Here is a 27,928-nt window from a genome sequence, read left to right on the forward strand (position 1 = left end):
TTATTATGTAATTGCTTTAAAATAAGTTTAAAAAGCTACAAACACACTTCCTTGTACTAGTCCCCTGACTCACATTTTATGCTAAAATGCATATGCCTCAACATACAGGTATATATTTAAATGCAATCTACACTAGATTAATCAATTTAAGGCTCAAAAAAAAATTAAAGAGACTTTGAAAGTCAGCAAGGACAATTATGCTCCTTTAGGCTTATGATAATCATATGACAGGGCATATAATTTGAGGTTAAAATCCCACCCACAGTGGGAAACCACCTTCCATTTCATGCAAGTGAGTAGCATCAAGCTCAGAAATTTGCTGTGTAGTATTTTCAGAAAGACATCTAAACTCTACAGAAATATTTCATCCACCTGTGAATGGACTACTTTCCTAGGCCTTTTCACAGTTATTACCAGGATCTTCTCATTATTATTAAAAACAAACTGTTCTTCATTGTGAAAGAGTGAGCTGTTCCCCCTGCTGTCCCAAGTTCCAGTGAGTGTGACTGTCACCAAGCACTGACACGTTTGTATTAGAGAAAAATGTTTCATTAAAAAAAAAAAATACCCTTCACTCTAACTTCACTATTTTTTCAGGAGTGCTTTCCACATATGTTAACAAGTTCCTTAAATTAGCATTTGTTATTTAAAATTTGTGCCTTTGAAAAATAACAGCAGCTGATCAGCACACAAAAACATGATATATTCATTTTTTGCATCTTTTTGAAGCACTGAAGATTGGTATGCATAAAAAATAGAAATGGAATCCCTCCACATCCCATCGACACTATGAGCTACTCATTAGAAGTGGGAAAAGACTTCAGATTTGGGGGTTTTCCTGCATCATAAGATTTTGCAGCAAACTCTCCAGAATAAGCCAAAGAGGCTCTTTCAGGTCCCAAAACATTTATGCACTTAACTTTAGGGGCTCCAGGAAGTGAGCAGAACTACTCATATTTACAAGTTAAACACCCACCCAGCCAGAACTGTAATCCAAGCCAGTCAGCAGTACCACTGTTAACTGTCTGGAGGAGCTGAATTTGTTCCCTCTGTACACCAGCTTTCCCTTTCTTTTTATTTCCAGAAGCAAGATGAAAGATAAAAGGGCCTTCTCCTATTTGTACTAATCACCTGTTAGTCACAGGAGTCTGAAAGGAAACTGACACATCCAGTCATTTTTACTGTTTCCAGTGTTTACAGTATTATTTCTCCAGGACTGTGAAGCAGCTGCCAGTGATTACTAGAATATGGCATGTAGAAGCTCATGTATATGAAAAAAACCACAATCAAATAATATGCAGCTCATTAAAGAAAGTTTGTACCTCTGTTCCCTGCCCTAATACTTTGTTTTTATCTCCTGGAAATATTTACCACACCACCTGATTAGGCTGAGCTGCTTATGTATTTTGAAAATACAAATTATGCCATCAGTCATTCGTGGTATGACAGTAAATGTGCAATTACACAACTCGGCAAGTGCAACTCCCGCAGTGCACCAAGGCAGGCACGACCCAGCCCCAAGTGCCAGCACAACACAACCAGACTACCCAAACTTTATTGATCCTAAACGAAAACTTGGGCAATAAATAAGCCCACGCTCTGAAGAACAAAGCTTGGACTGGCTCTAACCCATTCACCAGAGTGATCAGAGCCATGTCTTTCCACTCTGCCTCTGCAGGCAAGGTGAGAGGGAAGCACTTGCAGAGGAAGGAGTGACTGGCACACTTTCCTACATGTGTAACTATTCTACCTTAAGATTCATTTCCCAGAGCCGGACATCTGTGCCAAGAAGTGGATCTCAATCCTATGTGAAAACCTACTGTCATTCTTCCTTCTCTCTCTCCTCCAATTTTCTTTTGTGCTTTTATGGTCCTCCATGTGATTATTCAGTCCTTTGCATACGTGCAGAACTGTACATCACAGCAGTAGGCTCCAACTCTTTTGGATTGTGACAGCTCAACAGAATTCGCCCTATGAACCAGGATTAACAGGTAGCTAAAGACCCTTGAGAAATCTACCCTTCAACTTTTACATTGGTCCTCCTTTCCACCTCTATCACACTTAAAGCCCCTCCCTACACAAAATTGGCAATAATATTTATAGTGAACTAGAAGGCAGGAAAGTAAGAAATTATAGTGTCTGTATAAAATTCATGCTGCTGTATTTCTTTCCAGTCTCATGTATCTATCATAGCACAATTAAAACTCCCCCAATGCTAAACAGCTGGTTTCCTCTCTGTTGATGTGATACACTGTGTTGATTCACATGATACTGATTCGCCCAAGGCTGCAGCTCATTCAAAAAGCTAGCACAAACGCCATGTCCCATTTAAAATCCAAATGATGTTTTAAAAGATCAGCCTAAATCTACATAAACATCATTCCTTACTTCTTCAGAGCAGAGAACATCATCTGAGCTAGCCCTTCCATCCTCAAAAGTCCCAGCCAGTGGTCAGTATGACTGGCATGACACAGGTAGCTGCAGAGGACTGCTCCCTGCATCTCCTCGTGACGTGGAAGGGAAGAGCGATTGGTCCCGCGCAGATCTGCACGGCACCGGAGATCTATTTATACAGCTCTAGCGGGCTGAAACTCTGCACAGAAACTGCAGCCATCTCTTCAGCTTTCAAACTGAAGAGGGGTGGATGTCTCTAATTCTGATTCCCATGGTGTTCCCTGCAAAAATGACAATCATTTTAATTTTGCGTGGGGTAGAGCTGCTGGCATGTTTCGCACGCCTTTCCCTACACCAGCTTCAAGATTCTTACACCTCAAGGATTATCAGCTTTGTCACTGGGTTTTAGATTCCACATCTGTGATTTATAATATGGCCACCCAAATTAAATCGAGGGTAACACTTCCCCACTAAGTTTAATTAATCAGTAGGCACTGCAACTTTTTTTTTTTTAGCATATGACAATAATAAAACAATCCAAAAAAGGTAATTTAGAGTCATACTATACCACCTGTCATTTGTAAGACTTTACTGTATCATTAGTCAGAGCTTTTGGTGACAATATAACCCACAAGACTGAAACTTGAGTGGTTTATACATGCCATCAAAGCCTTAAAAGATAAAAATCCCACCTCAGAAAGTGGGAGTATTTAATTTTTTATAATACTTTTGTACTAGTATAAAGCATTCACTTAAGTTAAATCAGTGACTTCTTTTCTTAAGGTATTTGTATCTGTTTGATATTTTACAAATATCTAATTCTTTTTCTCAGATCTAATAGTGCTGAGTACTTTGAAGACAATTTGCCAGGGCTTATTAATTAGAATTCCTAGATACCATTGGAGGTTGGGTTTGGTGAGGGTTTTTGCTTGGGGTGGGTGAGGGGATTGTTTAGGTTTTGTTGTTTCTTGTTTGTTTGTTTTGCCTTTTTTTTCCCCCTCCAAACCAGGACACAGCATTGTAAATGCAAAATTCCAATCACCTCCCCTAGACACCAAATTCTTTTTATGAAGTCGCAGATTCGTTATGTTACTTGGTAACAGCTGTATGGTGTAGTGGCTGGTACTAGGTATGTACAAACACATGTCCACAGGCTAGAAAACAAAACCAGACAAATTCTCAGCTAGCATAGAAAGGCTAAACTCCAATGAAAACTAGCTGTGAAGGAATGCTGTGACTCAAACTCATCACAGCCATAGCTGTGGACATTACAACTGGTTGCACAGTACTAATAATTACATACCAGAACTTGATTACTGACTTTCCTAGTACTGAAAATGCTCATAAAAATGGAATGTTATGAGAGCATTAAAACATTTTTTAGAAGTCATTGAAATTAAATATGGACAAATGGGTTAATTTTATGGCAGTTTTCCATTAGCTCATGTTGTTCCACTGCAGTTCAATGTATTCATGGACACATGCATGTGCATGCACACATACACACACACAATTTGGTGAAGTGAAGAAAAAGAAGAAAATAGGTTTTATGAACAAAAGTTTTATGAACTTCTACAAAGAAGTAGAAATTAAAGAACAGATTCAGCAGCCCAATGAAGCACATGATTCATTTCCATTACCTTCAATAGAGCTTGACTGTGGTTAAAGTGCTTTGATGAACGAGGGTCCCCAAAACACAGTGCTCCTCAATCCAGTTATCTGATCATGGCTTTATGTGAAACAAAACACTTGAAAGCCAACTAAAGGTAAGGAAATGCTCAGGTTTAGCAAACGAAAGCCCTGTAGGAATTCTACTAGTTAGGAAAAAACCCACAGTGGTTTCCTAAATTTTCATCACCTCTAGCAGCTTTTGAATAATGCAATGGCCTTTCTGGAAGCTTCATAAAACTGTATGTAATCCACACAAGAAATTCTACAATGTCTCAGCACTTCCTGGGGACTCAGAGCAGTAGGGTAGCCTTGCAACATAAGCAGAGATTAATCATTTTCTAATGCACAGTAATAAATAATGTATCCCACATAGTACATAAATTAAAGCTGTAATTTCATCCCGGTTCTGTGATGACACCAGAAGCCCAAGATGGAATTTCAGACTCGTTATGACCAGTCAGGATACGCATTATTCCTAAAATTATGATCTGAGAGTTTATAATGAACTGAGAAGTTTTGAAGGCATTACCAGAAAAAGAAGGATGTGTAATTACAAGCAGAAAGCAAAATTATTAAGTCAGATATTGTTTGCAGAACTTGCTAAAGTAAGCAGTAAATCTCATCCCTCAAAAGCCAACTCAGCATATTTGTAGCAAGGCAAACAAAGATCACTACTACTATCAAAAACCTGAAAGTTGTTCTAATACCACAGGGCAATGCCTCCACCACAGCAAACAGTAAGAAACTATATGCTGAAGTTCAGGTTTGTATGTTACAGGGTCCTTAAAATGCTGAATATATGTCCTCCTACAACCATATACAGCATTTCACTCACAAGTCAAACAAGTATTGTACAGGTGCACAACATGCATAGAATATCAGGATAAAGTCACAGTATATCTCAAATCCACTTTCCTATCTGACAAGAAAGCTACTGAGCAAAGCAAAATACTCATGATGAGAAGTGGTTTTATCCTTCTGATGAAAAAAAAATATATACACATACACACACAGTTTATACACTGTAAAGGATCTAAAAAATTTTCAAGAACATTGTCCTAGTATTTCTCCTGCAGATAATTTCAAGAAATCTTATTAAGACTCTAAAGACATTTTATAAGTCTAACAACAAGCATTTTAATGCAAGTAAGGTTAGAAGTATGAAGACCAAGAGCCAAAATAATCATCTATATAGAGTTAACTGCAATATTCACCCTGACTTTTGCTACCGATTCCCATGATTTTTAGCAAATCCCACAAGATTTCAAGAAGGTCTGGAGCCAGCTTTCTTTCAGAGACAAGAATAACTTTCTGACCATCTTACACAAACAAGGCATGAAATTTCACAGAATCATTCATGGTCTGGAGAAGTTCCACGTTCTGAACTTCTTTGCTTGGTATTATTCACAGATTTATCTTATCCCCCCTCCCACCACATTCTTGATAATGTGAGACTCATAAAGTCATGCTCAGTGTCTCTTGCCCTCTCTCCCCTCCCTGCTTCAGTTAGGTTTCTAGCTCAGAGAGCTGAAAAAAAAAAAAAAAAAAGAGGCGAAATGTGAAGATTAAGAAAAAAAGTCAAATAAATTGGTGCAGAAAGTTGATTTTTAAAAGCTGAAAATGTTTAACCTTAGAGTAACAGTTTTTGAATATCTGAGGCTTCTCCACAAGTCACTGTATTATTTGTTCCTTACCTTCCAACGCTTCCTCTTTCCACTTCCCATTTCTATAATGGTAGAGTGTTCAAACGTGAATACCTGAACTTGTATTTTCTATACTCATATTTGAGCACCTTAACAGCAATGGTCTCATATTCAAGGGGCCACTCACCCAGAGAAGCCTACCGATTTTTCTGTTCTCTTTTAATCTCCCCGATAACCAGCAAAATTTAAAATCTGCTTATAAATATTTACATGCCTACATCTGCATTTAAAGACACATGTTTTCCAAGAAACTATTTTCTTCCTTTTTGTCTTCCCTGACTATTCATACAAACAAAAAACATACCAAAAATCATGAGAAAAGGACAAGGAAAGCAAGACAATTGTCTAAAGGCTCCTCGCCTCCATGCTTTCTCCACAAGAATATCATCACCTCTAAATAGCAACCTGAAACCTACTCAAGAGACTTACGTAAGTTGTGAGTCAAGAACTAAAGCAGCGAGTGTCAAAACATTCAAAGACAGAGTACCCTCTGCTCCTAGTAGTAAAGGAGTAACTGCTGAGAAAATGCAGAAATGATCATTGCACTGGAGAAAAATAAAAGCAGAAACTTCCCAGAGATCAACAGAATCACAGAATCCCCCCTGCCATGTGCAGAGACATCTTCACTGGATTATGTTGCTGAAACCCGACCATTGAAAAATTATCCACACAAACTGAGCTACAGGCTTTGGCAGCAGTAGTACACTGCTAGAAACCCTTTGACCTGGTGTGATCTTGGAGGCTTATTATGTCTCAAAGAACAATATAAGCTCCCACAAAGTGTTAACATAATGCCCAAAGCATGCCTTCATCTGCCTTTTACTGGGGACTCAGAGAAAGAGATGGTTTTCTATGGAATCTCTTAGACAGTAGGTTACATTGCTCGTGAAATGCTGCTCACCAAGGAATGGCAATCCAACACAGGGACTAGAGGATGACCCTGTAAATAAATGTCAGCTGCAAAATCAAATACCTCTCATGAACAAACACTGCTATATTGACAAAGAAGAGAGAAGAAGAGAGAAGAAGAAGAGAGAAGAAGAAGAGAGAAGAAGAAGAGAGAAGAAGAAGAGAGAAGAAGAAGAGAGAAGAAGAAGAGAGAAGAAGAAGAGAGAAGAAGAAGAGAGAAGAAGAAGAGAGAAGAAGAAGAGAGAAGAAGAAGAGAGAAGAAGAAGAGAGAAGAAGAAGAGAGAAGAAGAAGAGAGAAGAAGAAGAGAGAAGAAGAAGAGAGAAGAAGAAGAGAGAAGAAGAGAAGAAGAGAGAAGAAGAGAGAAGAAGAGAGAAGAAGAGAGAAGAAGAGAAATAATTCCCTGATGAAAAAGAAAATGTAAAAAAATCTAGAGGGAATGTGAGAGGGAAGGGCAGATGGCAAACTTAGGTCAGTATAACTCAAACCGATGCAAGCTCTTCTCATTCTCATCACCATACCGTACCATCTATGCTTAAGTATAAATAGAAGGGTTATCTATCATGCTCTCTTTCTTCATGCAAATATCATTTTCACTTTCATGTATTCCGAGGACTATATAACTTATTCATTCAGAAATTAATCTAAAATTATGCCTATATGATACATATCATATTAATTCACAAGCTTACTGCACTAGTCACGCAAACACATACAACAACTGTTATTCAGAATGCTTTTCTCCCATCTGGGAATTATGTTACAACACTTGCACCCTAAATGTAAAGGCTTTTGTAAAAAATTTGTAAAATTGAGCACTAGCCTATTAATTGGTCTTCTTTCCCTCATTGTAAGATCACACATAACACAAGACACATGGCTGAGGACTCAGAAGCAGTGAAAATTTCAGTGCTTGCAACCCAGGGAGAGAAGCAGGACTGCAGAACTGTGTAACTACAGGAAGAAAGAAGCACAATTGACAGAGTCCCTGTTTCTGACACAGCACATCTCAGAAGAAGCACTTGTCACAATTAATTGTATCGTGAGAACTTCCCTACTGACACCATACCCAGAGATACGGATTTTTCATCACACAGAATTTCAATTTTCCTCCTGGAAAAATGAAGGAGAAGGAGGATAGATGGGTTTTTTACAACATTTTAAAATTATTTAACTCTACTAACTGAAAAAGACTCATTACCATTGACTTATTGCATTATTTCGATACAGGCATTAAGAATCCAAAAGCAGAACCTCTTGCTGCCTATCATGTATTATTGGTGCTGATTTGTTCCTTACAAAATATAGGACAAATGAACATACTGCTAATGCATACTGCGTTAATTATTCGGCAGTGCCATGTAGTAACCCTGATGGAAGTTCAAAGGAATTGTGACAGATACAGAAGGAAACAGTAGTATATATAGCTTGAATTTGCATTCAGTCGTTCGCAGATACAGCATGGGAGAACTGAGTTGCAAGGCTGCACTACTGCCTAAATGATCACACATTATGCTACCAGATTAAATACTCCTGTGAGATAAAACACTGTAGAGGACTGAAGTTCAGAAAATCAATTTCAACCCTGTTTTGTAAACTTCAGTACAGCTCTAACTCTCTGTTATTGATACCAATTCAGTGGACCAAATTTATACTGCAAATCCACACCAGGCTTAAGAAGTCAACCAGTGAGTGCACAACACTGAGAGCACCGGAGGACCCGCAGACACTTACAGACAACACATTGCCAAAACAAAGCTTTAATTTAGAGGAAAAAATACTGGCCTCTGGAGTTTTAAGAACCACCCAGAGATGGGAACTGGGAGTACACAAATAAGCAGAAGCAATGCTACGAGCCTACACAGAGTGATTTCCAAAACTCATCCTCCCACATCTTTACCAAAAAGCAGCCAGAAGAGCTGAGCAGCAGCAGCCAATTGCTGTCAGGGACCCCTACAGGGCCCCAAAACAGGGCAAAACCCTGCTCCCTGCTCAGCCCAGCTACCCAGGACATCCACGCCCAGTCCACAGCCCATGGGACACAATGCTGACCCCCAAAATGCCCAATCCAGCTTGTCACCCACTCACACCCACACACCCTCTGGCATCCTTTGCCTCTGGAAAAACACAGTAGGTGCTGCCTCACCCCAGGGCACCTTTGGCTCCCACAAGCCCACAGCAAATTATGGGTTGCACTACAAGAGGGGTTTGATCCCTCTTGTAGCAGATCCCACAGCAAACTCCACCTGTCAGGGAAAACCCAGGGTCAAATCGCTGCAGCTCACACTCGCTGAGGTAACACAATGCACTCCTAAACACAGACAACTAAACATATCAATGGTACATATAAGCTTTCTCAGTAAAAACAGATCTGCATGCATTTACAACATACAGCCTTATGTTTTGATGTTGAAGTTTTGTTACCTCCCCCACGCTCCCTGAAATAAAATATTAAAAAAAAATTTCCGTTGGCTTTCTTCAATCATTAATCATATTATACTAATAAATATTCTGACAGTGACACTGTTTAAACAACTTCTTCTCCACCCAAAATCCACTGGCAAAATCCACATATAAGCTGACCATCCCATAACCCTGCTTTTGAATGCTAATTGAAATCCACTTCCCCCAGCCAGCACAGTAAAGAGCTACTCTTTGGGAGGGGGAGTGCAGAAAAGAAATGAGAGAGGGGCCTTTGAGAGGAAATAAAAATAGGATCCCTTGATCCCACCATGACATGGCCCAGACATTCTCCCTGTGGGGGAAGACAATGTTTCTTACAGCAGTAAGAGTTTTTATAACATTTTCTTCTTTTTTTTTTCCCTGTGCAACTTCGCTTCCTGAAGAATGCTTTATATAAAAGACATGACATTTGGCAACCCAGCTCTGCTGCTTTGTGAAATTCTTTGGCAAGCACCCTACGTGCTGACTGCATTCAGCACATCAGTTTATTTATTTATTTATTTATTTAGGCAGATGTCAGAGGGAGCAAGCTATACAATTAATGCACAGCACGGTATCACTTCATCCAAAAAAAAAAACCAGGAGAGGAGCTGGGAAAGGAGGGGCTGGAGTCTCTCCTGTTGGGAAACTTCATCATGGGAGCAAAGATGGTTCTCTAACCTACAAGTGCTGTTGCTGCTCTGGAGCATATACAGAGATTCTCAGATCTCAAGGCATTTAGGGAACATCAATTAATTAATTAATTAAGACTGGCTTGCACATCAAAGGCAGGTATCATTACACATCTATTTTGCACATGGGTAAAACGAGCCGCAAAGTGAACCTAAGCCTGTGTCCCAAGGCAGGAAGCACTGCCTTGCTCCTGCTGAGGGAGAGCCGCCCTGCAGTAGCGAGCAGGAGGGCTCAGCACTGGCCATGTGCAGACCCACGCTTTCCCCCTCCCACCACGAGGGAAAACAGAACACAGAGACATTTCTACATGCCACCATCTTCCCAAGGGTGCAGCCTATGTCTGTGAGGCACAAGAATCCCTGTCAATAAGCACTGATTTCCTTTGCTCCATATCGTGTGCCCATGACATACCTCAGCACCATTAGCAGCAAGTCAGGGACAGCACCATGTATATATATAAAATCCATGGTCATGGGCTTTGAAAAGCAAAATCTCCAAGGGTCAAGGACTCCCATGAGCAATGCCTGTCTCCTAGTCAGATGCCACATGCTGAGCAGGAGGGCCCTACATTCATGGTTTGGAGTTATGGAGTGCATTAGTTTAGGCTTACAAGAGAACGAGATGCTTCTCAGAAACAATGGAGTATTTTTGCTTGTGATCATCATTAGCCCTGTTTATTTACACCAGGGACCAACAAAGCTTGGCAGCACACTGCCAGGGACACCCAGCAACAGCAAATTCACAGAATCATGAAGTTTTCAAGCTAAACAGGAAAGAGAGATGGGAACTGGAGAGGACATGACATACTTGCCCAAAGACAGAAGCTGGCTATCCCATAATCTTGGAAAGGTAAAGCTCCTGCACTTACCACATATCCCCTGGTATTTTCAAGCTAAACTGCTAGCAGCAAAGGCCCCACTCTATCCAAGACATTGTTTAGCACACACACTATGAAGGAAATGTTGAAACACAGTCTGGTGCCTTCCACAGGAAGGAGCTACCAAGTCTTTAACCCTGCTGATTGGGTACGGAAAGGACTTGTCTCCATCTCAGAGGGCTAAAATGGGACTAGAGAGACTGCCTGATCAGGTGGTGCTGCTTCAAAGACTATGTCCACTGGCACAGATAAATCACTTAGCCTTTGCAATAGTTTTAAGCAGCTTGGTCTATAATAAGCGTTGCCTGTTTAACACTGAAAAAAAACGTTTTCTATGCACAAGTCTAAAAGAGACAGACGTGTGTTCTCATCTGTTGCATGCACCTTGAAGTAAAAAAGAAGTCTAACTTTGTTCCTAGAAAAGAAAATCTGGCACAGCAATCTAAACCTGCCTCGTGTTTGCTAGAAGAATATGAGGACAACTTTTTTTCTTTTAAATAAAAAATCTTGCATTACCCTCCCTTCCTGTTCTAAAACTTCTTCCAAGAATATCTCTCTTTCATTTCTAGGCCAATTTTTATGATATCCAAGTAGTTATCACAACAGCACTATAAAAGCACAACTCTCCAAGGTTTATTCAGGGCAGACCTCAACCAGACTGCCAGTTTTGCAGAAGTTTGGTATGACCAAGGACTCAGGACAGTAAGATACAGAACTCAGCATCAGTTAAACTGTACAGCAACCTCTGCCAATCATCTGTCCTCAGTGAAACATGGACCAAGCTCTCCTTTGAAACAGATTCAGGGATCTCAGCGCTGAAAAAGGCCAAATGCACACAAATCTGTCCACAAAGAAATCACTGGCAAAATTCCCCTCAACTGAAACAAGGAAATACCAAGTCTTCGGTAGCACTACTCAGTCATTCTTTTTAGCCTGGAAACAATGCACTAGCACTTTAAATGGGGATTTCAAGCTAGGTGAAATTGAGTTACCGATGCCCACACAGGATGCACACCTTGGTCTACAAGCTGGCTCTGAAAGTATAGGCCAAAAGCAAGCAAGGGAAACCTCAGCACAAGTTGTTTCAAGCTATGGTCTCATTAGCTCAACACAGAGGCTTGAAAGTGCACACAAAAATTGGAGTCAAGGGGTTTTGGATCCACGTGCATACGCTACATATCAAAATACAAAGATGCACACATCCCAGTGCAAAATTTCACACCAAAACACCAATAAATATGCTTTTTCTTTAAACAGAGGAAACAAAAAAATATTCTCCACCAAACATAACTGTGATGGCAACTTAGACGAACTACCATGTTGTAGCACAGGCTGGCAATCTCACTAGCCTGAGCTGCACAGTGCAGAGATGCTATGAAAGACAAAATTACACAGCTTAAAAATTACGTACAAATATTTCACTTGAGGGAAAGGAGAAGATCACAGAGAGACAGGACTTGGAGGTAAAGGGTAGGAAAAGGACACAATACACAAGAAAGGGACAAGACTGGGTTGTTTTTAGCTTAACACTTGCCATTGCGTGAAAAAGCAAACGTGACTCATAGTAAAGGTAACTCAAAGTGTGATGTGACTGCAGTGGAGAGCTGAGAAGACCACACTGAATGAGTCAGCAGCACCGATAAAAAGGGTGATAAGAAGCAGCAGATGGGACACGTCTTTACTAAAAACACCCCGCAGGACACAGACCTTCTTTCCTCTAATGAAACGGTGGTGCCAAGCTGCCACACGCTGGCTCACACTTGCGATCCTGTGAATCAAAAGAACGCCACGCATGGTTAGAAAAGCATCAGGCAAACAGCTGCAGACAGATCCACATGCAAAAAAAAGCACAGAAAGCAAAGCAACAGCACCGCCCCAACACTCACACACCCTTATGAGTGCCTGGGACACCACCCTCCAAACCACTCAGGCGGCGGGGTGGGGAGGAAGAGAAGAGGGGAAGGAAGCTGTCGCTGGGATCATGGCATTCAACCTGGCCGACGGCCAGCTTTTCCGTTCCTGCTTGTCAGACTTGGCCTTCCTGGTAGGTGCCGAGGGCAGGCGGCTGCAGTATCCCCCCCAGCCCGGTTCTGGCTCCCCTGCATGCACCCGCAGAGCCTGGAGGCAGCTGCAGCTGGACAGCTCGTACGTGTCTCAAGAAGCTGAAAGGGCAGCCGGGGCTATTTGCAGAACTACACTCCAGCTCGGGTGGCAAAACTCGGGTTTAAAGCTCCATCCTTTTGTTCAGGGTTGCAAACCCTGTTTTGCTGCAAGAGCAGAACACTTAGCCCCACGTTCATGAGCAGCAGAAACCATACAGTCATATGCAAGGCCACATTACCTGCAAAATGCAAATGCTGCCCTGACCACATAAACAACCTGCAATGGTGGTTCCTCACTGTCGGGATCCTTCCACTTCTGAACCTGGCCAGGAAAGATGAAGGTCCTCTGTCACAAGCTCAGAAGAGGATAAAGACATAAGGCAAAGCTCAAATCACCTCTCATCTCACTTCTTGGATGAAGTAAAATTATACCCTGCCTTTGAGGGGCAAGATGGAAAGTAAAATGCTCTATTTTTAGACACAAGATCCTGCTTCATCAGGTTCATCTAATTTCTAAGAAACAAACTTTGGCAAAGGTCTGCAGCTGAAGGGGGTGAAACATGACATATAATTTTCTTTTAGTGCAGCTCATAGCATGACTAGCATAAATCTAAGGAAATCTGCTTTAGCCACATAGATACACCAGCTGTTTTATTTGGGATAGTCCCTATATTTTAGCAATATATATATATAGAGAGAGAGAGAGAGATTGTTTTTCCCAATCTGTTCTGCCAAAATAAGCATGTTATGTCCAAGCATTTCAATGAAGTTAGAAGGTGTGTCTATTCCCCCTGCTCCAAACATCCTTATTTATAGATTTCAAAATTTGGCAGGTACACCAAGGAAGAGCAGTTGCTGAGCCGAACACGCTCTGCACAGCAACAGATCTGTTGTAACAGATTACAGGCAGAGAGAGAGAGACAGGAAAGTGTTGTACTTTCCTTCTTTACAGACGTCCTTGCTTTCAAATGCAGCTTTATGGAGATAACGACAGCAAGGACTTGTCTAAAATACAGCTGGACTGAGAGCCAAGGCTCACTGCAGCCCCACTGACAGCAGAGCTTGGCTATGCACTTTGGTCATGCACTTTTCTAACCCAAGTGTGTGTATTCCAAGAAGTAGGTAGAGGAACTGCTCCCCTACAGTCATCAGGAGCATTAGTGAAGGGGGAGGGTGGTCAGCCTGTATGAAAAATAGTAAAGTTAGTTTTCATTTCCTGTCAGTTTAAATCTTATCTTAGAAGCTTCATTAGCTGATATTTTCTGGCCTGCGTGCAGTGAAACTCCTTTTGTTACTCACAGAAGGTCCCCCGTAGTGGCCTGCAGTTAAGTGTCTGTGCTCCTGGAATCCACCCTGCCCTGCCCACCATTCGAAGGCTGTAGCAGCCAGTGAATCAGTCTGCAACCACAAATTGTTGTGTTGGCCTTCCCCTTGTAAGTCTACAAACAAACATACTCCTGATTATAGCATCCACTGGCAATCTGCTAAAAAAAAAAAAAAAGCAAAAAAACCCCCAAAACCAAAAGATAAATGCACAGGATTCATGGAAGCTGATGCACAGTTTTTCCCCCAGTTTAGTCTTTCCATTACCCCTTGAAGGGTCTTGGCCATGCTGAAACACCCTCATGCACATTTCACTGCTGGGTTTCACACTTACTGATTTGCTTTGAACTCATGATGCAAGTGCTTCTATTTATTCTGCAGATGATTCCTGAAATCAGTGTGCCATTTGCATGTGGACATACAGTGTCGACTAACCTGATCACAATTAGTGACAAACTGTGATCAGAACTCAGATGCAGACTCAGTGAGGACTCCCTTGTCCTCAGCCTGCAGACAGTGCTGCACCTATGTAACTCCCACCACAGGGCTCTCAGGCCCCCAGTGCAGAAACTGCTCAACAGTGACAAATGGATGACAAACCATGACTGAGAGTTCTGCAAAAAGTTTCCTCATCTCTCAGCCACAGCCCCTGGCAATACACACACTTCTGAGCATCGCCTTTCTAAAGGACCCATCAGATGCACTCATCCCTCTAAGCTGAGCTGCAAGACGAAGTTAGGCAAGGGTGACACCCTGCATCAGAGGGAGCTGAGGATGGGCATCAAGCAAGGAGAAGAGAAGGGAAAGGTACAAGTGAGGGAGCACAGAGCTTATGATGCTAAGAGTTAACCAGCACAGTACATGCCAGGAGCAGCAACTTCTTCCCATGCGTGAACTCTGACCAGGAGCAATGCTGGGATGAGTGTGCAGCCAAATCATGGCTAAGGGAGATGGAAGAGAGGCAGTCACCCAATCCTCCCCCCATGCCCATCTCTTAAGATTTATCTCAGCACCACATTGTTGATTCCTTCCCCAGTTTCCAAGAACCGACTTTCCTATACATACTAGAGAAAGAAAATTAGTTTTTCCAGTATCTTCACTTCCAGCTGGTATTTGCAAAGCTCTCCGAGAACAAAACTGCCAGATTCCACAAGTGATCAGTGCTATCACACTTGATCCATATGTGCCTTGAGCTCGCTGCCCCCCATGGGACCAACAGCCATCACTGCCTTTTCCTGGAAGAGATTATGTAGCATATCAGAAAACAAAATTACTAACTTTATTCCTAAAATCTCTCAACAATCCTCAGTCTCAGTTCCTCATTTACAGCTGGATGAATCTGAAAGACAGAGTCACCTTTGCAAGATCCAAGAATATGACTTGGAACATAACAGCAAAGCCTCAAGCTCTGTTCTCCTCAGTCTGCTACACAACCCTCTTCTCCCCCTCTGGGCACAGTGGAGATGGGTCACCACCTTCTGCATACAGGCTAATATATGTAAGTGATTTCTTTCTCATGCATTTATGTATGTAAATTAAGACATATTCTAAACTAGGTTATGAAAATGCATATTACATTCAAATGCTTTATCTATTGAAACTGTTAGAATTCGGGGTTGTTGTTTGAGCAACATTTAGAGAAGGCTGTGTTTCCTGCTGAAGTCACAAAGAAAGTCAAACCTCAAAACTGCTATCAGTTACTGACTACACTTTTTAAACCAGGACTGCCAGACAGCCTGCAGGAGCTTGCAGCAGCAGAGTCTTCTGCCAGGCCAGGGAGGGTATCTGTCATGCCTTTCATTTAGCAGGCGGAGTTACCAGCTGGCTCAAACAAAAGAAAGAAACTGGAAGTTGTAAATGTAAGAAAATAGGAGTTAAAATAATTTCTTAACAGTAGTGATATGCAAGAGTTCAAGATCTATGATTCCCAAAACTCTTATCTAAGATACTGTGACCAAAAAACCAAATTTGACTTAATAACTACAATTAACTGTTCCTTTAAAAAATTACTTAATTTTAAGGCAAAACAAGTTGAATATTTTTCTCTTCTCCCCTCCTATTTTAAGGAAGCATTCAGTTAAGTTTGACAGAAATGTTTCAGAATCTCCTTTTAGGGCATTTTTGCTGAAGGTTTATTTTAATGTGAATATAGCCTGATACAAGTTGCATGCAAAAATCTAATCTAGTAAACAGTGAACAGAAATTCGCACACCACTGATTAAAAAAAAAATAGAAAAATTAGAGGCCCACAGAAATCTATGTTGGAGCAGATTACTGGTAGAACATCTGTAGAAATATAATGTAGTACAAGTTTAAAAAAAGATATATGAAATAATTTCAAGTACTGAAAGCATTCTCTTGTTTAAGGACTATAACCAAAAAGAGTAAATGCAAAGCAAGATTTAGAAGCTGATGATTTCTGTAAAGCTCTCCTGATTGCTGATTTTAGTCACAACTGAAATCAGCAATTTAAATCCCCTGAAGAACTTCCACAGGAAGAGCAGTGCTGATTTATTTCTCATGAGATGGGACACTCAAGATCATGAAGAACGTTAGTTTTCTGATGCAAAGCAGATACACTGGGACAAAGACAAGTGCACACTACTATTCTGTATTTAAAAAAGGCAAGAGACTAAAATATATGCATGTATGTGCACATGTGAATACATGTCCTCATTTTGTTATCACACTCGATCAGGACACAGACCTGCATAGCAGCAGACTAGGAAGAGGAAGCTTTTGCAAAGAGGTAAAGGAGCAGCAATTCTTGAGTACTCAGGGCAGCCCTTGCAGGTGCCAGGAGCACCAGGAGTGGCTCAGCAGCAGGTCCTCTTGGCGTATGCACAGCAGTGCAAGGCCAGAGCTGCAGGGCCGGGGACACAAATGCATAGTGATGTCTGACCGCTCGGGGTTAGTGTGGATACTACCCGGATTATGATAAGCCTTGCTAAATCCATGCTGGGCACATGGTGACTCTGCACTGTCCTCTGTCAGTGCTCCTAGGCCCAGGATGAGGGTGACAAAACATCCCTCAGGGCTGTCAAGCCAGAGGCTGCGCTGAGCAGGACACAAGGAGCTTGGCTGCTCTCATCTGGAGGCAAACCGGCTTTCACAACTCGGGGAGCTCTCCTAAGGGTGTCCTGTAACAACTCCATCAACCCAGCTTGTTCTCATGGATTATAGCACCACATGAGACCTCCTCTTCCCTGTCATGCATAGCGACAAGAACAGGGGAAGCTGTGTTTCAAAAAGAAAAGTACATTTTTGTTCTATAGCAGAAGCAGAGTTGAAAAACTTCAGGGGACCTGCAGAAACTTTCAAAGTCATAGAAGTGATCCTCCAGTGAGGAAAAAAAGGATTAAAGTGTCCATGGGGACACCAAAATCCATTTCTCAAGGCACTCAATGTAACAAGACAATGGAGAGTAACTCAGATATAGACAGCAATGAGGTAATTAAAGCTTAGTTCTTCCCAGCTTGCTCCCTACTCCACATGAAAGAAGCACACAAGTGCACACACATCAAGACTGAAAACACAACATCATGCTCCACTGTAAAACTCCCGTGCCTCACAGAGTACTGCTGGCTTTACTATGGCCATGCTATGTACAATCAATAACAGGTACTGATAGTGTTTGCACACTATTTCAATAAGCAAAGCCAACCAACATCACTTCCTCTATTTCTGTACAGAGTAAGATATTTACAGGAACAGCCTTTTGAAACGCTCCAGTAAAATTAGCTTACTCAGATTTTTTTTTTAAACTAGAACAGAGAACAGAAGGGTATCATCATCATTGGGTTTTGTGCATGAATCAGCTGTCTATTTACCACTGGTATGTTGCAATAATGAATTGCCACTATCTCGTGGGGTATTTGCTAGGTTATTAGATTACCTAAGTTCAGGGAATCAAAAAAAAAAAAAAAAAAAAAAAAAAAATAAATTTCTTCATTATTTCCTGGGAAACGACCTTCAGAAGCATGTATTCCACCTCCTTTCCCAAAGCAATGCCCAAAATATTCCTGTAGGAGGTTTGTCTGTTTTATAAAAACCTCCAGTGATGATGCTTCCACAGCTTTCTCAAAGGCAAATAACTGCAGCACCAAAATACCCTTATAATTTCAAAGCCTTCTTAAATGTTTACCTAAGTCTTGCCACCTTCATATTCAGCTCATTTCTTTTAGTCGTAACCCCAAGCAGTCAGGCAATACAGTTTATTCCCCTCCTCCTCCTAGGAACCTTCCACATACTTGAACACTACTATCATGTCTATTACTGGCCTTGTCCCCTGTAGACTAAACAATCCCCATTCTTTCATCTTCTTTCCCAGGTCATGTTTTCCAAATCTTTCATCATTTTTCCTGCCTTCTCCCTGGACACCATCCAGCTGGCTCTTGAGTGTGCTGTGCCCCAAACTAGGTATTAAGCCATTTCAAACACTGAGTGGAGTGGGCGGGTTATTTTGTGCCTTTTCTTTACACACCCTAAAACAGTGCTTTTTTGAGGAACATGGATGGGGAACCCTTGTTCCTTGTATGACTGCATGACACCTACGGTCTCAGGTCTGCGATCCCTTTCCCTCTCAGATGCACTGTCCTGCGCACACAGCCTGGGAGGATTTGAGCTGGGACACTTCCCTACAGGCATGGTTACCATCTCAGGGTCAGAACCGAAGTGGGCAGGGGATCAAAAAAAAAAGCTGCCCACTCAGAAGAGCACAGGCAGCCCAGGTCCCAGGGGAGAAGAGAGAAGGACACATCACAGATTGGTTTTCTTGGTAGTCTGGGAACCAGCTGTGATTTTTTTACCACCCTATTCAACCAAACCAGGCCAAGCTGCAACTCAAACACGGCCCAATACCAGCTCACAGACCTTCTTCTGTAGAACCATTACTGAGTCAGCCCCATTCTGTCTCAGGCAACTGGATATTTCTACCTCTCTATAGCACTTTTATGTTTGTATCCTAGCTGTTTTTCAGGTTTTTTTCCCAAACTATTCCTCCAGTTAGCCAGGGCAGCTCAAAACTTTCATCCTGCCTTCCAGCAAGCCTGCAGCCCCCCTTCACACTTCTTATCCTATGTAAATTTAACAACTGCTCTCTCTGCTCCATCAATCATTTCAATAATGAAAACAGTGAGTATTACCAAAGCCAGGACAGACCCCTGGGGAATCTCACTCACTCCAGTCTTGAAGTTTACAGCAAACCATGAATAACTACTTTGACTAGTGCCTGGTGAAATGCTGTGCACCCACATTACAGGCCAGCTAACTACACACCCAGCCTGCCTCAAAGAATGCTGTGTTAAAAAGCAGCCAGAGCCCCCCATCAAAGAGGGAGTAATTTCTGTCAGACAGAGGGGTCCAATTACACTGTCATAGGCACTGTTGGAAAGTCTTTGCTAAGCACTGCCATAAAAATGTAATGCATGCTGATAAGAGGAAAAGGAGGGTTGATAACCAACCTTTAGGATGACAGGAAGAACTTCACCAGAACTGAGACAGCAGGAGCCTCACTTTGCTTCCAGCAAAGGAGAGACTTGAAGAAGCAAACTGAAACGCAGTATAAAAATTACAGGAATTTTGTGCCTTCCATCAACTGCTGACGACTTAACTGTTAAAGAAAATACTATCACACAGGTGTGGTTTAGTTTGGCTTTTTTAGTAAAACCAAAACATTTTCTTAGCTCTTCCAGATGTTTTTTCAAATTGCATTGTTTACTGCTCCCTAACAGCCTATTCTGCTCAGAGATCACAAACAAACCAGACAGAGAGCAAAGACCATGGTTCCCAAAACCCTGATAAATGCTTTAATCAACCACTGAAAACATCCCCAGCCCTGTGCCACCACTGGGAGAAGCAAGTGGCAGTGGCTGGTGCCTGAAACGGGGAGAAAGGGTAAGTTCCATGGAAAGTGAAAGGTGAGGCAGCTTTCCAACGCTGGCTCCCTCTGCTTGCCAAAATAGCAATGCCCAGCCCACGCCTCACTCCTACTTCTGTGGAAGATGCGCTTGCTTCCCCGGAGAGTTTACTCTCGCAGTGCAGATGTGCTTCACTGAGGCAATCGCACTCTGTTGCGTAACAGAACACAGAATTAAACAGTGTGTGCTGTTTGGTGCATTTTTAAAATGTACACCACAAGTTACTGCGGAGTTCAGTTACAGTGCCAAGAATGTTAACACTGATTTTAGCAGGGAAGAATACATCATATCCTCCCTACTCCCACAGCTTACTGGAGCCGTAATGTTGCAAAACCCTCTTGTACGTGTCAGTAAAATACAAAGCCACACATCTGTGTGACTTTCATTTTGATCTTTGGTGACTGTGGGTATTGTCACCTTGGGACCTAACAAAGCTGCACCAGTGGCAAGCGCAGGGTGGCTCTGGGAAGAACCTGGCAGGTGACTGCACTGAGGTGCTCCAGCTGAACCCTTCATCCCATGTCCTACAAAAGAGGGGTTAAAAAAATAAATAAATAAAATCACAAACAGAACCCACAACTAATCATTTCTAGTCCCCCCGGTGGACAAGGAGGAACAACACTGCAGATGCTGCCATACTTTGAGTAAGAATATACATACATTTAGATTCTTCTCTGTTTCCAGGAGTTACATAATGCCATTCATCTTCAGAGGAATACAGGTCTTTTCTAAAATACATCATGCATAACCTAGTTTTTCACAGCAGAAAACTCACCAAGGGAATACTGTTTGCTCATACCAGAAAAGTATCCCAAAATTACAGTAATTTATAGCCTCATTATCATTGACAAAAGAAATAATACTATTCTCTTCTGACAAGTATCAGTACACTGAAAAAGTAATGAATAAATGTCTATAAACAGGTATCAAATAAAGCAACTGTCAATCACTGCAACAAAACTTTAATTAAATCATATGTTAAGCAAAAAAAAGTAAAAACAAGACATATAATCTGAAATCAAAATAAAAATCCGTCTATCATGCCAAAGCACAATTCAGAGCACTAAAATACCATAACCTGTTAAGTGATCGGTCATCTAATTGTTAATTGTAAAGTTCCAAGTTTACAAAACAAACATACAGATTCAGCAAAGTACTCTGCCATGTGCCAAAGTACATCTGTATTTTAGAAACATATTTTATGTGACTGAGTTTAAAACTCTGGAACTGTTCATGTTCATGTACACCTCAACCAGGATTTCTTTTTTTTTTAAGAGACAGAAAGTGATCTGCACTGTTCACATTTTAGTATTACAAATCAAATCAGCATTCAGCCTAAGCTGAATACATATTTCTGGAGACACATCAGAAAGGACCCTGAGGATTAGTCCTAACACAAAAGGATGAGGGAGTTGCTTGCTGTCATCCTGCCAATTTTCCAGAACAGAAGAGTTAGCAAATGAGGCATAAAAGGATGTGAGCAAAGAAACTCATACCTGCAAAAAATGCTGAAGTATCAGGTGTGCAAGAAAATGACAGAAAGTAGTATCAGGCCAAATCACAAGAACTGCTGACCAGCTGAAAGTCCTTCTGGCTTCAGCTGGAAGTACTTAGCACCCTTAAGACTAATTAAACTTAGAAGCCATCCTAAATTGATGCTGCAAATTAAATTTGAATATTCAACACTTAACTTTTTACAGCTCTGACCTTCTATTGCAATCAACATAAGGCAGCAGCACTAACTGAACCTCTACTTACGTTAAAGAAAATCTTCCCGAGTGCCTCCATATCTGTTATTGTAAAGCAATTGATACAGTCCTCTCTCTTTTATTCCTTATAGTGATAGTGATAGCAACATCAAATATACCTATCCTACTGCTGTAGGGGAAAACCCAACAAGTTCCCTTCTTGGTCCCTGAAAAATCTCTCATTAATGCAGCTGGTGGCTTTCCGAGTGCAAAGACAAAGGGGGGTCATTGTTGAAGTGTGTGGGTGCACACACACACACATGCAGGGCAAGTGCTGAAGAAAGAGGCGTGCACTCTGCAGCGCAGATCTCTGAACGTGAGTGCAGCAGCCAGCCCCAGTTGGGGCAGAGGAACAGCCATGTTAAGGTAGTGTTTGAGTCAGCTGCGCACTGCCACATCTGCCAAAGTGGGCTAACAGGTTTCATATGGCAAAGACTACTTCTGGGGGAGGGGGAAAGCCAAGGTGGGGATGAGGAGCTTCACACTTGCCTGGGGATACCTTCTAAGTCACTATAATTATTCTGATACATAAGATTTTAAAAAAATCAAAGAAAAATAAATTAATTAACTGAAGAAAAAAAGGCTTAACTTACTGAGTAAGACACCACTTTAAGAGGTTTCCCCACTTTCCCTGCTGTAAAGCACTTCAGAAAAATTCAGCCACTGAGCTACTGCTTTTCTTGACCTTTTCATTGAAAGAGAGCAGAGTAAAAACAGGAAAGAGCTAAAATGATACGCATTAAAGATGCTTCATGTTAGGAAAGTCTTCTGAGTCAATGTTGCAAATTCACTCTGTGTCAGATTTGTCAATATACTGCTTGCTAAAGACTACCTATTAAGAGCAGCAGCAGTCAAAGCAGGCGTGTTGCCTCTCAGCTGTTGCAGCAACACCGTACACACCATATGATGCAGCTATGTAGCATTTGCATCTGGTGCTGGTTTTCCACACCCAAAAGCTCACTTCATGTCTTTGGATTAATTTGTAATGCCCTGAGCCCCAGGCAGATTTGCTCTGCTGATTTCCCTTTTCTTAACAATAACACAAATAAACATGGAAATAAATCTATTGTCCGAGGAACCCTTCCACTAATTCTGTTCTTTGATGGTTTGGTTGATTTACTATGGCGAGGAATCAAGAGTGAAGTGGATCGTAGCTTAATACTGAGTATGGTTAATCTTCCCTTTGCATAATGCTGGTACACTATGGCCCAAATACCAGAGATTTATTTGATGTGTACATGCTTTCAAGCATTAGTAAACAAGTTGCAGCCCATTAGGAAAGAAGAGCAGATCCAAACAGTGGTGAAGCTCTTTATGTACTAGATTGGCACTGGCAGTGGAATATACTTACATCTGCATGTGCACTAGCTGTAAAATTCTGGACACTATTTCATCATTTTTAAACTATAACTAAAAATATGGCTGAGATCACTTCCCATGTCCTGATGCACTGTTGCCTGAATCACAACAAAACTGAGCAAGAAAGACACAGTCTTCTTTTCCTCTTTTTCATCTTTTAATTGATTTTATTCCTCGTAACATAACCAAAATGAGGAAGAACATATACTAGAGCCTAAAAAATCTACAGACACACTAATTCCCATGAAAAAACAAAAAGCTTCTCTCACTTCTCATTTCTTATTCTTCCATTACTTTGAAGAACATGTTATAGAACACACAGAAGTACTCTATGAAACATCACTAAATTTTTTACTTTACTAGACCTATCAAATACATTAGAATCCTACATTCAATAACTAAAATATTTTTCTTGTTGTTCATGTACAAATTAAATTTGTTTCTTTAGAAGCTGGCCTTAAGAGCAAAGTATTAACTTAAAAATTAATTTTAATAATGAAGTTTCAAGCAATGTACAGTGGAAGCACTTGAAGTGCACAAAAGTTACTTGCATGTGGCAATGCTTCCTGGATAAAAGACCCAGTGTGAGTCTACATTATTTGAACACACACAGGCAAAACTCACCCAAGTTGTAATGTTAGGTATCAATAAGTCATTCTCGCAATATGGTGCGTCTTTCCTACCTAGGAGAAGAATCACAATCCCGTACTCAGGCACCAGCTTTAGAGTATGGTACCTAATTCCTTGCACTCTCACATACATATGTGATTTTCAGGAAACCTCCCAGTGTTTATAATACATTCACTGACCCCCCCACATAGGCTACAACTATACACCAGCCATCACTGGCCTAGATTTTATCCTGTTCTGGGCTGAACACTGACTTGGGATGACTCAGAAACAGTTGCCTCTGGTTTTTCCCCACTTAATAAGTAAAAAAGCCACAACAGAGACAGAGAGAAATTCAGAGCTGGAGGCAGGAAGGACTTTTCAGACAGCAATTCCAAAATCTCATCTGCAGAGGTGTAGAAAACGTACACTCCTGGAGCAAGCTCTTCAGATAAAGCCTCAAATCTTGGTGGCAACTATCAAATGGACACAAAAGTATATGCCTACAAAGGAGGTGCTGTGAGAACAAACAGATCAGTGACTGAGAGACGTCAGGATACCACAAAAAAGTAACACAGTAAGAAGAGAGGATGCCAATGTCTCAGATAAGCAGTTATAGCCATGTTTACTTAAACTGTTCTGCTGAGCTGTTCCCGTTTCAGGCAGAAAACTTTGATTTAAGGAAGAGACTTGCAGTTCTGTCTTCATATTTTTTTTGCCTTCAAAGCATGAAAGAACTTCCTTTTTCAAAACCAGTTTAACAAAGTTTACGTCCAAACCCTCTCAGTCCCAAAAATGTCAGATCTGAACTCTATTAAAAGCAGCAGTTAGTGCTCCACAGCATATTTAATAGACTACAATATTTCTAATGCCTTACTGCCTGAAGTCTATGATCTGGAAAACCAGCCAAGCACACCCACCCAAGAGCAACGACTGCTACAGGGAAAACTCGTATCTACCTGTGGTACTCTACCACCACTGGCATGAGCAGACCAGGGACTCTCCAGCTGCAGACAGTGAGCACACAGACCACCTCTCTGGCAAGAGGAAGCCTGAAGGAAGCAGACAAATTAGAAATGAAAGTTGTGCCAAGCATGTAAGCATAGAGCTACTGTTTCAAACTTCAAGTCTTGCCGTTTTATGGATATGTTTTATTACTTGATTTTATTGGACCCTTCTTCTTCTAGCCTACTGCTTCCCTTATATCACTTACAGTTCCTCCCATCCATTTCTGCCTCACATCCTTCAGGCTGGAAGATTGCCCAGATCAGCTTCCCCAGTTCAACCACTAACTCCCTTGATGCCAGTGAGGACCAGAGTAGGCATCTGCCCTGAGCTCAGGTATGAGCACCCTGGGCACCCAGCAGTATTTTTCCCTGGCCTAAAGGATGCTTTCAGAAAAGCATTTTGATGCAGATTTCACAGTTGCCAGTTGTGACACCGGAAAATAAGAGTTCATGCCGTCTCCTGACAAAACACCACGCCGCCTGTTCTTCCATATAAGGCATACATGTAGGAAAGTAAAGTATCTTTTCTAATAAGTTATGCAAAGAGAAACAGCTTCCTGGTACCTATTACAGCTGACTGGGAGCTAAAATGATAGTAATTATACTGTTCAGTTGAATTCCAGCAAGGTTCCATGAGTCCTAGCATGAAGAGCTCTGCCTGAGCAAACCCCCTGTCAGGCCCCTCCCTGCAACCACATGTGGGCAAGGCCCATGCCAGTCGCACCCAGCCTGGCACGGCCTGCTGCTCCTCCTCTGTCACCCTGTACCACGGCACCAATAGCACAGGACAGGAGCAAGGCTGTCCCCATCTGAGCCAGAATTTACTCCCAAATCAGGTTTTCTAAGCATCAAACCTGCTGCTGAGGAGCATTTTCCACTGTCTTGCCAGCCTGACTGCTCAAGATGAAGCAAAGGTATGGATGACTCGGCAGCTCATTCCCTGTTATCACACCAGTGGGCTGATGTGGATTCACAATGAAGCAAGAGAAGCAGCATGCTCAGGTATGAACGAAGCTGAACTTTCAGGAATGGTTTCTCCTGTTTCAGGCCCATCTACCAGGAGTACAGTGGAAGTTTTAAAGAGCAGTCAGAAATAGTTCAAGAAAAGGGGAAAAAAAAGGATTATTTGCCTATATCTAAATAATGAAATAAGGCATTTTTCACTTCCATGCTTCAGTATCTCAAAAATAGGAAGGGAGTGTTATCATTTACTACAAGGTACAAGAAATGAATGGATTCTGACAAATACCAACAGTAACACTTTATTCCCTTTCATAACAGAAACAAGCAGAAAACATTTTACTCCAAAGGATGAGTTTTCCAGAAAGCTTTCAAGTTCTCTGAAAACAGCCATAACTATAACACTGCCTGCAGAATGTTTGGTAACTTTATCAAAGATGCTCTCTGTTAAACATTAATTTTTATATAGATTCACTTAGCTATCCTGCTGTGTTTTCAAAGGCAGCTCATTTAACTACTTTATTGGATCAGTAAGGAATTTTGGGTATCAACAACTGCACATATAGTCAAAGAGAAAGAGGCACTAACTGACTCAAAATGGGCAGGGGAAAAAACAAGGAAAATGACACTAAAATGAAAAAATATAATTAATATTCTAAAAAACAATTGGCATACCAAAAAGATAACTTTTATGATCTCTCTTCACCTGCAGAAAGGCCAAGCAAGCTTTCAATCTTTTTCCACTTGCAAGGCCCTTAGGATTTTTCTGATAAAAGTGAAGCCCACCATAGAACAACTGCACCAGCTGACAGCCAGCTTTGCTTTCCTGAGTCCCTGCTCTTCAGAGGCAGGCTCCAAGTCAACAGGTTCACAGACCACAGTCATGGTCACTACTGCCACCACAGAGTACAAACTAAAAACCACAAGTACACTGCAAACGAACACTCTGCTGCTCACAACCTCCAGTGAGGGCCGCAACATCCTGAAGGAACATTCCCGCCTTTATGCACACGCAGTGCAACACTCTTGTATCCAGTTATCCCTAAGGGGCAACTTTCCAAAAGGATAGAAAAGTTTAGGTAATAGACATTATGCAACATTTGAGTTGTATTTAAACAAACGCTGGGCTTAGCAATTAACTGCCTTATTTTCCAGGTCTCCTGAAACTGTGCAGAAGGTGAGCAGGCTCACCGGCAGTCCCCACATCCCTCACTCCTCTTTCAGCCCCAGGCCCCAGCTGCACCACTGGCATGGAGCACCCACAAGCATATGCTCTCAGGATAAACCTGACCCTGCAGCAGCACAGAGCAGCAGAAAAAAAAAACCCACAAGGAGCAGCTGCTGCAGGGGCAGATGGGAAAAATTAAAATCTGGTCACCTGCACCCAGGCAGTTGCCCATCTCCGAACAGCACACAGGCCCTAGCTTCCACAGTTTGAGGTTAAAGAGCCCCAGCACTCCCATAATCTACCCCCAGAGCCTCCAAAATGTCCCCCCAGGAAAGACATCTGCCCGGTTTGAATCCCCTACTCCCAAGGGTTCATATGTAACTACACAGCTCTGACCAGAGGCATGAGCAATTTCTCTCTCCTTAGCTAAGTGATGCCAGGTGAAATTATCTCTGGATTGAACTGCATAAGGATCTCTGGTCCTGCCTGCGTCTCTTCCTAGCTGTTCCTCAATTTTTCCAAAAGGCAGGGTAATGAACTGCACTCAAGGGGACACAGCATTCAGGTAATGGGCTTTGGTACTTCACATATATTAATCAACAGGACAGTAAGAATGGTAAAAAAATATTCTGGGTCACAGTCCTGACTATAAGATTTTAAAATCACTAGCTATGAAATTCACGCTCCAAATGGCTAAAGATTCATCTTTGAAAGCAAACATTTAATAATTATCTAGAAGAGGAAGGTTGTGGTCAATTACACCTCAGGGTACTTCCAGAAATGACAAGTATTTTAAAATGCAAAATCAGAAATTCTGCAGCATACTGAATTTGAGTTATCTACTGAACGTCCTGGCCATATACCATATTGCTAGCAAATACCACAGTGCAAAATGGTTTTTTTTTAAGAGTACCTTTTCCCCCAGTTATACATTAGAATGCAGTTTAAACAACAATACAAAAAGCATGTCATACATGGCATGCTTTGGAGCAGTTACCATATGCTCTGTCAATAATCTATGGATTAATAGGGCCCTGATGCACAATA

The 27,928-nt window shown here is 41.6% G+C and overlaps 1 protein-coding gene across 16 annotated transcripts in view; it reads right to left on the reverse strand.

The window, feature by feature from the left end:
* ATXN1 (ataxin 1) overlaps window positions 1–27,928 on the reverse strand; it is a 343,650-nt gene that overhangs the window by 171,073 nt on the left and 144,649 nt on the right. For 13 of the 16 annotated variants that reach the window (XM_048308538.1, XM_048308500.1, XM_048308539.1 and 10 more), the window contains 2 exons: window positions 13,029–13,111; window positions 12,395–12,455 (listed from right to left, as the gene is read on the reverse strand). The exons of 2 other annotated variants lie outside the window; for them this stretch is intronic. The gene's annotated coding sequence lies outside the window, so the exon portion shown is untranslated. Of the gene's footprint in view, window positions 1–12,394; window positions 12,456–13,028; window positions 13,112–22,371; window positions 22,471–27,928 lie in introns of those variants that run through there. One more of the 16 variants, XM_048308581.1, reaches the window with a different exon arrangement.

The sequence above is a fragment of the Corvus hawaiiensis genome, chromosome 1 (genome assembly GCF_020740725.1).
Source record: "Corvus hawaiiensis isolate bCorHaw1 chromosome 1, bCorHaw1.pri.cur, whole genome shotgun sequence".
NCBI lineage: Eukaryota > Metazoa > Chordata > Aves > Passeriformes > Corvidae > Corvus > Corvus hawaiiensis.